At 33.1% G+C, this 9,451-nt stretch overlaps 1 long non-coding RNA gene across 1 annotated transcript; it reads left to right on the top strand.

Moving 5' to 3' along the window:
• Positions 1 to 4,341: 4,341 nt before the first annotated feature.
• LOC126879547 (uncharacterized) lies at positions 4,342 to 5,619 on the top strand. The gene is made up of 2 exons (XR_007696113.1): positions 4,342 to 4,767; positions 5,235 to 5,619. It is a non-coding gene; the product is annotated as an uncharacterized LOC126879547 (long non-coding RNA).
• Positions 5,620 to 9,451: the final 3,832 nt, after the last annotated feature.

Raw genomic sequence — 9,451 nt, 5'->3', positions numbered from 1 at the left:
TAAACACAGAGTTTTTATAAATATTTGACGATTGAAAGTCATCACTTTTATAATTTTTAAAACATTAATTATCATTAATATCACTCAATGTATTTTTTCGTAGCAACGAAGGGCATCTGAGGCAATATACTTAAGGACGGGAGATTATAAAAAATTATCGATTTAATTCAGATTTCTGTAGCTTTCTATTGGTCAGAATCTCCTATGAATGAAATAATCAGTAGTAATTGCACAAGAGCTCTAAAATTCTATATTAATTTCAGAGGTCGAGTGCAATTTGTTGCGATTATTTCATGAATAAAACTGTTCAAAACCAAAATTTTATTGTAATATATTTATGTAAGTACCATTAAACACACAGTTTTTATAAATAATTAACGATTGAAAGTCATCACTTTTATAATTTTTAAAACATTAATTGTCATTAGTGTCACTGAATGTATTTTTTCGTAGCAACGAAGGGCATCTAACGTAATATACTTAACGACAGGAGATTATCAAAAATGATCGATTTAATTCAGATTTCTGTAGCTTTCTATTGGTCAGAATCTCCTGTGAATATAATAATCACTCGTAATATCGATAGTTTTATTATAATAATATAGGTTATGAGTATTTTAAAGGTAAGAAAATTGGTGTGGAGAAAGATGACCGAAATAAAAAGGTGATGGTTTGAAATTATAATCCAATTGTTTATATCTTTGCCGTAAATGCCGGTCAACTTTGACCTCAGGCACCACTTATTACAATTAAACGTTTTTCCTTTAAAAGCAGCGTCCTGCTGCTTTTTTCCAATACCGTTTTTGTGATTTAATTTAATTTAATATTTCCTGACATATCCTATTTGTTTATAAGCCAAAAAATTGTTTATAATTTTAAAATATTCCTGAGACCGCTTAAATAGTCCCACTACAATTCTGTAAAGTACATTAGATATGTACATTATCTTTTTATACAAAAATTATAGATATTCTTATGTATCATAATTATTGTGGTTATTATAGTGACCGTAATTTTTTAATTAACAATTCAATTGTTGCTAAACTGTTTATTCAATTTCCATCGACTTCTGGAATTATAATCTATATGAAAAGGGCTTTTATGTTACTAAGTTATTTAATTATTGATAAACAATTACCTATCTAAAATTTTAGTTGAAAATTAAAGATTTTGTTGGAAAAACCCGCATTTTTCAGAATTACGTCTTTATGCAGAATTTAATTACGGCGAATTTTTATTTGAGTGTTTTTGGTGTAAAGGTATAATCTTTGGAGTTATAGAGCAAAAATTGAAAAAAACACGATTTTCGGGCGCCAGTTTGTTTATAAAAAAAGTAGCACACTATCTGCGGACTTTGCATACCTATATTATTAATATATACAATCATAAGATTCGATTGCAGCAATAAAATTGCTGGTAAATAACTTTCCCAAAAATAGCCTATTCTCCGATGATCTGCCCAGACTACTATGACATATACCTCAATCGCAAACAGATATCTGGTGATAAAGACAAGATATCTCTCATAAATATAGGAAGGCTAAGATAGACAGGGCAACTAACACGATCGCAGTAAAATAACCCTCCTAGATGAATCATTATTTAGAGCCGGAGGAATGTAGATGGAGAGGTAGGTCAAATCTTAGGTGGAAGAATGGTGTAGACAAAGATGTTAGAAAAATATGTGAAGTCCACTGGCAACGGTTGGCAATGGATGTGACTGGCGAAATAGACTTAAGAACACCGAGGTTCTACTATAGGGCTGTAGCACTAATGGTGATGATGATGAAGACTTTAGCTTAGAATCGTTTGGCTAGTTGAGGTTAGAAATAAGTTACTCATTGTTATAGCAGTGAATAGATTGTAATGTCACTTTTACAAGAAACATGATTAAAAAAGATCCATCCGGCTGATCATTTTCGAGTTTCCATCTTATTTTTCAAGTGCCATCTCCACGACGGAGGTCGGCAATCATCATAGCTATTCGGACTTTGGAGACAGCTGCTCTGAAAAGTTCATTTGATGTACATCCGTACCATTCCCCCAGGTTGCGCATCCACGATATTCTGCGTCTCTCTATGCTCCTTTTTCCTTGAATCTTTCCCTGCATAATGTTGTAGTTGTATTTCTCTCCACGTGTAATAAGTCCGAGATATTCCAATTTTCTCGGTTTTGATTGTATTTCCATTTCTTTATTCAACTTTCTCAGAAACTCTTTGTTTGTGACGCGTTCTGTCCATGATATTTTCAGAATTTTTGTATATACCCACAACTCGAATGATTCCAGTTTTTTCATTGATGCCGCATTCAAGGTTCAAGCTGCCAAAACGTAGCACCTAGTCAACTTAACTCTTTCTAACTTTAGATCTCTTGTGCAGAGCACTTTTATCATTTTGTTAAAATTCGCCTGGAAGTAATCATTTGTGGAGTTAATCATTGTTCCAAGATATGCATATTGGTCTACTCGTTCGACATTGGTTCCGTTTATGAGGAGAGTTTTAAAAATAAATATAATCGGTTTAAAACGTCCTCCGACGTCTTCCGATACCCAATCTCCATGCATCTCTATCACAGGCGTAGCCAGGTTTTAGTTTCGGAGGGGGTTCAAAAAAGTAAAACGACTAAAACTACATAAAATAACCTTTATATTCATAATAAAAATTTGAAATATATTAATATCTTCACTTTTCGGGGGAGGGGGGGGTTTGAACCCCCAAAACCCCCCTAGCTACGCCTGTGATCTCTATCTTCCCAAAGGTCTTCGTCTAAACCTCTCTCTCTCTCTCTCTCGGATCTCTCTGTCTATCCCTTCTCTCCAGCTCTTTCTGGGTCGGCCTCTTCTTCTCTTTCCATGTGGTGACCAATCTAGAATCTGTTTGGGCAGACGGTGTTCTGGCATCCTCTGCACATGTCCATACCACTTTAGTTTTAGATATTCTCATAAATTTTGTCTTCTTCATGTTCATTGTTAGACCGTATAGACTAAGAGCCGCTATAGGTGAAATTTGCTAATCATTTTAGGCACGATAAGACCCTATAACTTAAATAGTAGAACCTAAAATAAAACGTATGAACACTGTGCCGTCACTTTTAGTGGCACATGCGTCGACAGTGGCGCATGAAACTTTCCACTTATGCAAGGGATAAATAAAATAAAAGGTACCCTCCATCACTCCCATAATTCAATTCTTTTCATTTTTTTAAGTTCTATGTGATTAAAAAATAAGACAGAGAGTAATTTTAACCCACCACCCCCTTCCCCCACCTACAGAAACTTAACTTTTCGTTTTTATTTTTTTTAGGCGAGGTTGACGCTTTTACATGTCTATTTTTTTAGATCCGTAGGTTGAGTGTACCTACATAACTTCAAGAAATAAAAAAAAATTTTTTGGATAAAAGCGTATAACGTTTTTTTGGAGGGGGCTGGAGGTCTAATTTTTTTTATATCTCATGTATTTTATCAGATATTATGTTTTTAATTTTCTTTAGATTTTTCCGTAAGATTCGCCACCTTCAAACATCTAAAAAACTGTTTTTGGGAGTTTTTGGAGATTTTCCTAGTTTATAGACTTCAAAATAGATCAAATAAATGTTTTTTTCATAGGTTATAATATGTAAATTGAAGTAACTGAGTCCTTTAGAACATTTAAAAATGGGAGAAACATGTTCAAACCCCCAAAACCCCCATAAAAGCAGTTTTTTGGATTTTTGAAGAGGGCGAATTTTTCGAAAAATCTGTAAAAAATTTAAAAACATAGTGTTTGATAAAGTACACAATATATAAAAACAAATTAGACCTCCAGCCCTCTTCAAAAAAAGTTATACGCTTTTTTCCAAAAAAATTAAATTTTTAGGTTATGTGCACTCAACCTACGGACCTATAAAAAATAGACATGTTTTGTAAAAGCATCAACCATGCCCATGAATTTTTTGAAATTTCAATATTGATTGGATCCCACCTAAAACAAGAAAAACGAAAAATGAAATTTTTGATAGTGGGGGAAGGGAGCAGGGGGTGATGGGTTAAAATTACGCTGTCTTATTTTTTAATCACATAGAACTTAAAAAAAATGAAAAAATTGAATTCTGGGATTGATGGAGAGCAACTTTTAATTTATTTATCCCGTCCATAAGTGGAAAGTTAAAGATCTACAATATTTTCGGCTAAGACGACAGTGTCATCCGCATAACATAAGCGTATAAATAAAAAACAAAAATGTTAAGAAAGCCTAAGGCTATAAGCGAGTTTTAATTTAAATATTTTATATATGCTAGAATATTCCACAGAGTTTTCCGAATTTTAAGAAAAAACACAGTATGATTGTTACACCCCTTTGTAGCAGTTATGCTACGGACCATTTAAAATTAATTACGATTTTCGATTCATTCAATTATATTTCATTAAAAATACCCCTCTAGAAAATTCTTTGGAGACGCCTATTTAATCGCCTAGGTGCCTATTTTCGCAGCGAAGCAAGAGGAAAGCACCGCGCATGTTTCTATCGGATCGATACGAATCGATTTCCGATAACATTGAACAGCAGTTGGTCAGGAAACGGCTCGAAGGGCGGATGGCGCGCCGCGAGTGAGGTTATTCTCACTTTTAAGTGACGGGATTGAAACAAATTTTCGATGGAAATCAAATAATTAGAAGGAAATTAAGCGTCAGCTAATCCCATCTACAAAACTAGATAACCAAAGTTAAACATGTCTTTGGACTTCTTCACATAACAGAAGTGGATATTCCGGCGTGCCTGCCTTGTTTCAGTAAGTACATAATACATTTATCTCTCATTCCTTCCTTGTGAAATCCAATGCATCATTGTAGTTAGATCTTTCGGTAGATTAATTTACCACATAAGTTTATATATAATTCATAGTATAATAATGATATTCATTATCATTTGCAAAGGAACATTCAATCAAGGCCATAGTTTTTTTTAGTCCAAACCTAAATTTTAATATCTTTTATACCTGATCGTTAGGCTTTTTACTTAAGGTTTTTTATCTGTGATTTATAAAAAGTTTTAACGAGTATCTATACAGCCTTCTGTCACGCCCATCTAATGCGCACGTCCCTGTCATGTCTGAATTGAAGTAAACTTCAGAAATTTTGACATGACATATGAATACCTAACCTACCTAATATTTGATGTTTTTGTTTGGGCCTGTTCAATATGTACTGCTACTGTTCTTGAAATACATCATAACTAATTAAATAAACTTTATTTTAGATCCCGTAACTTAGTTATTTAGTCACACAACGTGACTCTATCACGTTAATTATGTACTAGTTAGATTGCTAGCCACTCTGTGATGGTTTATCCCTAGAGTGGGCTGTTTTTGTTGGATAATACACCATACCTGATTTTACTACAACCAGCATCTTCACCCAGGACCTTGCAGTAGGACTTACTCACCACAGCAGCCAACCAGCGTTAGCGTGCCAAAAGAATTCATCTCTATGGACTTGCAACCCTACTTTTAACCGGCTGTTGTGTAAAAGTTAAGTTTATTTACTTTTTCTGTATTTACTTTTGGGTAAGATATATTTGCTACATTGTAAACTTTTCGTATGCATACGATTAGGAAGAGTACATATATTTTCGTGATAGATAGGGTTTTAGGTTGTTGTTTTTTTTCTTTTTGATTCAGTATAAGTAGGAGTTAGTTAAAATAAATAAAATCAGGTCTTGTTTAATAATCATAAATAATTGTATCTTAAAATTTAATAGGGAATCGGGTTGTAAAATTTTGTCGCGGATTTTAAAATAGGGAATACGTCTAGTAGGTTTTTTTTGTATATTATATAAAGAGTCACTGACCAACTCATTTATATAGACCCTTTTGCTATTCCAACGGACTTTTGATTTGGATTTTGATTTTAATACTTTTGCTTGGCCAGTGATAGTGGATAATTGCTTGTTGAGTGGCCTTTGCGGTCCTATTTTATCTTTTCCCCATCCACGATCACTGTTATTACGTTGCGTTATATGTAAAGTGTTAACATTTAATATTTATTATTAATATATTTGTATGTATTAAGGTTGGTGTTTTATTTCAGTCTGTATTACCAGTATATGACATAGCAAGACAAGCTCAGTATTTAGTATTTTGTATTTCAGGTAGTTGTAACCAGTGTCATAGAGTTCATGTTGTTCGTTACTTCAAAATCTCGAACCTGTCCAACTTCTTGGTTCTGAGAGCCGAGTTGTTCGTTCGAGTTGGCGCCCTTTTTTCTTCTTCTTTCTTTGTTGTAACTCGATATTATTTTATCTCTAGCATTCTTATCTATTTTCCTTCCATTTTTGTATTAATAGTCTCATTTTCTTCCTAGTTACTATCATTTCATTACCAAATTTTCTTCTTATATCTCTAAAGCCAATATTCGGTGTATGGAAGCTAGCCCGAATACTCATACTTGAGATTTAGTGTCTCTCTGCCCTTTTGATTTTTTTTTCCTTCTGAGCTAATCCCCTCTTCTTTTGTCTTAAATCTCTTATCATTTATTTTACCCATCTTTATTCAGTTCTTCTCTTCAAAAACCTCTATACCCAGAGTATAGAGGGTTCACCTTATAAAATGACATTTACCTGTCTAGCAACAATATTATTACATCGATTTTCTTAAATAATAAGGCTATACCATACTAAAAAAAATTACTCAAATCGGACGAGAGATGTAGTAAATTCGAGATATCTAACGTGTACAATTCAGCGAGTGAGTCGATTTTTTTGCTCTAAAGTGATAATATCCAACCAGGTAAGAACTATATACTAATACATGTATACAATAAAATATATGTCAAATATCCTTTTTACAGAAACAGTCCTTAATCCTATCTGAGAACTTTGAGTATTACTTTTTCCCATCCGATTTCTTCTTGTACGAATATTCTCCAAACGCAAGCTAAGACCTCAATGCAAGCGCGGCTTGAGTGAGTGCACATATTTCTCCGTACGAACAATGCTATTTTACAATTTATATGACAGATATGTAAATTGCTTTTTGAAAATGCATGCAAAACACAGAAAGCACAGATAGATATGCAGATTCGATCCGAGAATTTATTCAAAATACGTTTACAGCAAATGCATGAAGTGTTACCGACATCGCACCATTAAATGCAAGAACCTCTTAGGGGCAATTTTTGTTTCCGAATCAGACATTAGCTTTATTTAAATTGGTTCACTCTATAAACTCGAGAATTTAGTTAACATTAAGTAAACTTTCAATTTTTAAAGTTTAATACAGTTTTTTTGGTAAAATGAAATACCGGGTGTCCATTTATATTTTCCCCCATTTTAACTGCCTATAACTTCTAAACGGCTAAAGATAGAAATATGCGGTTTTCGCTGAAATGTTCTAATTTACCAGCTGAACAGAAGGGGTCGTGAGTTGTAAGTTTTTGAATTCCCTTTTGTCTTCTTCGCTTCAGCATCCATTTGGCTTGCAAATTTTAGAAGCCTTGGAGGTGTTACCAAGGAAATGGACCAATAAGTTTTCGATTTAAAAATCTTTTAGTAATACTTTAATATTTTCTAAATATTATTAATATTGCTATTAGGATCGAAAACTTCATCTTTTAATTGCGAGATGACGCTAGTCACCTAATATTTTCACTTCAGTTGCAATGGGTGGGAAAACCTCTCAGTGCGGATCAATTGGGGTATGGAGAACAAGCCTACGTTCTTTCCGATGAGGCTCCAATAAGAGCCGAAAATCGCGATTCAAGGGACTGGACTGCGCTCCGTATTCTAATTGAAAAGTAAGATTGTTTTGCCTTCGCATTTGCAACTGAATTAAAAATAAAATTTTTATTTTATTTTTATATTGGTCTTTACTCCTTCGAGTAACTAGGTCCATTTTCTGTTGGAATTTACCAGCTGAACAGACGGGGTCGTGAATTGTAAGTTTTTTGAATTCCCTCTTGTCTTCTTCGCTTCAGCATCCATTTGGCTTGCAAATTTTAGAAGCCTTGGAGGTGTTACCAAGGAAATGGACCAATACGTTTTCGATTTAAAAACCTTTTAGTAATATTTTAATATTTTCTAAATATTATTAATAATGCTATTAGGATCGAAAATTTTCATCTTTTAATTGCCAGATGACGCTAGTCACCTAATATTTTCACTTCAGTTGCAATGGGTGGGAAAACCTCTCAGTGCGGATCAATTGGGGTATGGAGAACAAGCCTACGTTCTTTCTGATGAGGCTCCAATAAGAGCCGAAAATCCCGATTCAAGGGACTGGACTGCGCTCCGTATTCTAATTGAAAAGTAAGATTGAATTGTAAGATTGTTTTGCCTTCGCATTGCAACTGAATTAAAAATAAAATTTTTATTTTATTTTTGTTTTATTTTAGTAAAAATTTTGTCTGAATGATTTGAATATTTTATATCGCTTTCAAATACGAAAAAAAATGGCGGACTTTTGAAAAAAAACTTTGTAGACTTTTTTTTAATGGAACACCCACTATATTTTTTTGTAAGTTGAAAGAAAGGTCATTCACCTATCCAGCGATATAAAGTTTTTCCAAATCGGTTGTCAAATCACTGAGTTATTAATTTTTAAAATGAGAGGTGCGACGTGGATATCATATACCTAAATAACATAACTAAGCAAATTGATATTATGTTATGTGATTTTCACATTGCATCTCTCATTTTAAAAATTAATTTCTCAGTCATTTGACAACCGATTTTAAAAAAATTTATAGCTCTGGTTAGGTAAATGACCGTTTTTTCAAGTTTTTAGGTAAGTGTCTATTTTCAATATCGCTTTTAAATAAAAAATGGCAGATTTTTTAAAAGAAAAGCGTTGTTGACTTTTTTTAATAAAACACCCAGTATATTTTTTTGTAACTTGAAAAAACGGTTACTTGACTATCCAGCGATATAAAAATTTTTAAAATCGGTTGTGGAATGACCGCGCAATTAATTTTTAAAATGAGAGATGCATTGTGGAAATCACGTAACATAATATCATTTTGATTCGTTATGTTATTTAGGTATGTGATATCCACGCTGCACCTCTCATTTTAAAAATTAATTACTCAGTGATTTGACAACCGATTTTGAAAAACTTTATATCGCTGGGTGTTCCATTAAAAAAAAGTCAACAACGTTTTTTTAAAAAATCCGCCATTTTTTTTTCGTATTTGAAAGCGATTTAAAAAATTCAATCCATTCAGACAAAACTTTTACTAAAATATCTTGAGCCGTTTAGAAGTTATAGGCAGTTAAAATGGGGGAAAATATAAGTGGACACCCGGTATATGAAAATACTTACTCACAACGACTGTATTCTTCCACAGACGACCGGTTTCGATAACTATAATTTATTAAGCATCATCAGATCTCCGGTATGGCAAAATTAGATGATGCCGATACAGGAAATATTCTCAAATGTTTGTGGTATCATCAGCTTGAAACTGGTGTTCATTGATTTA

Source organism: Diabrotica virgifera, chromosome 2 (genome assembly GCF_917563875.1).
Source record: "Diabrotica virgifera virgifera chromosome 2, PGI_DIABVI_V3a".
NCBI classification, from domain to species: Eukaryota; Metazoa; Arthropoda; class Insecta; order Coleoptera; family Chrysomelidae; genus Diabrotica; species Diabrotica virgifera.
This window is presented reverse-complemented; position numbering and strand designations above follow the sequence as displayed.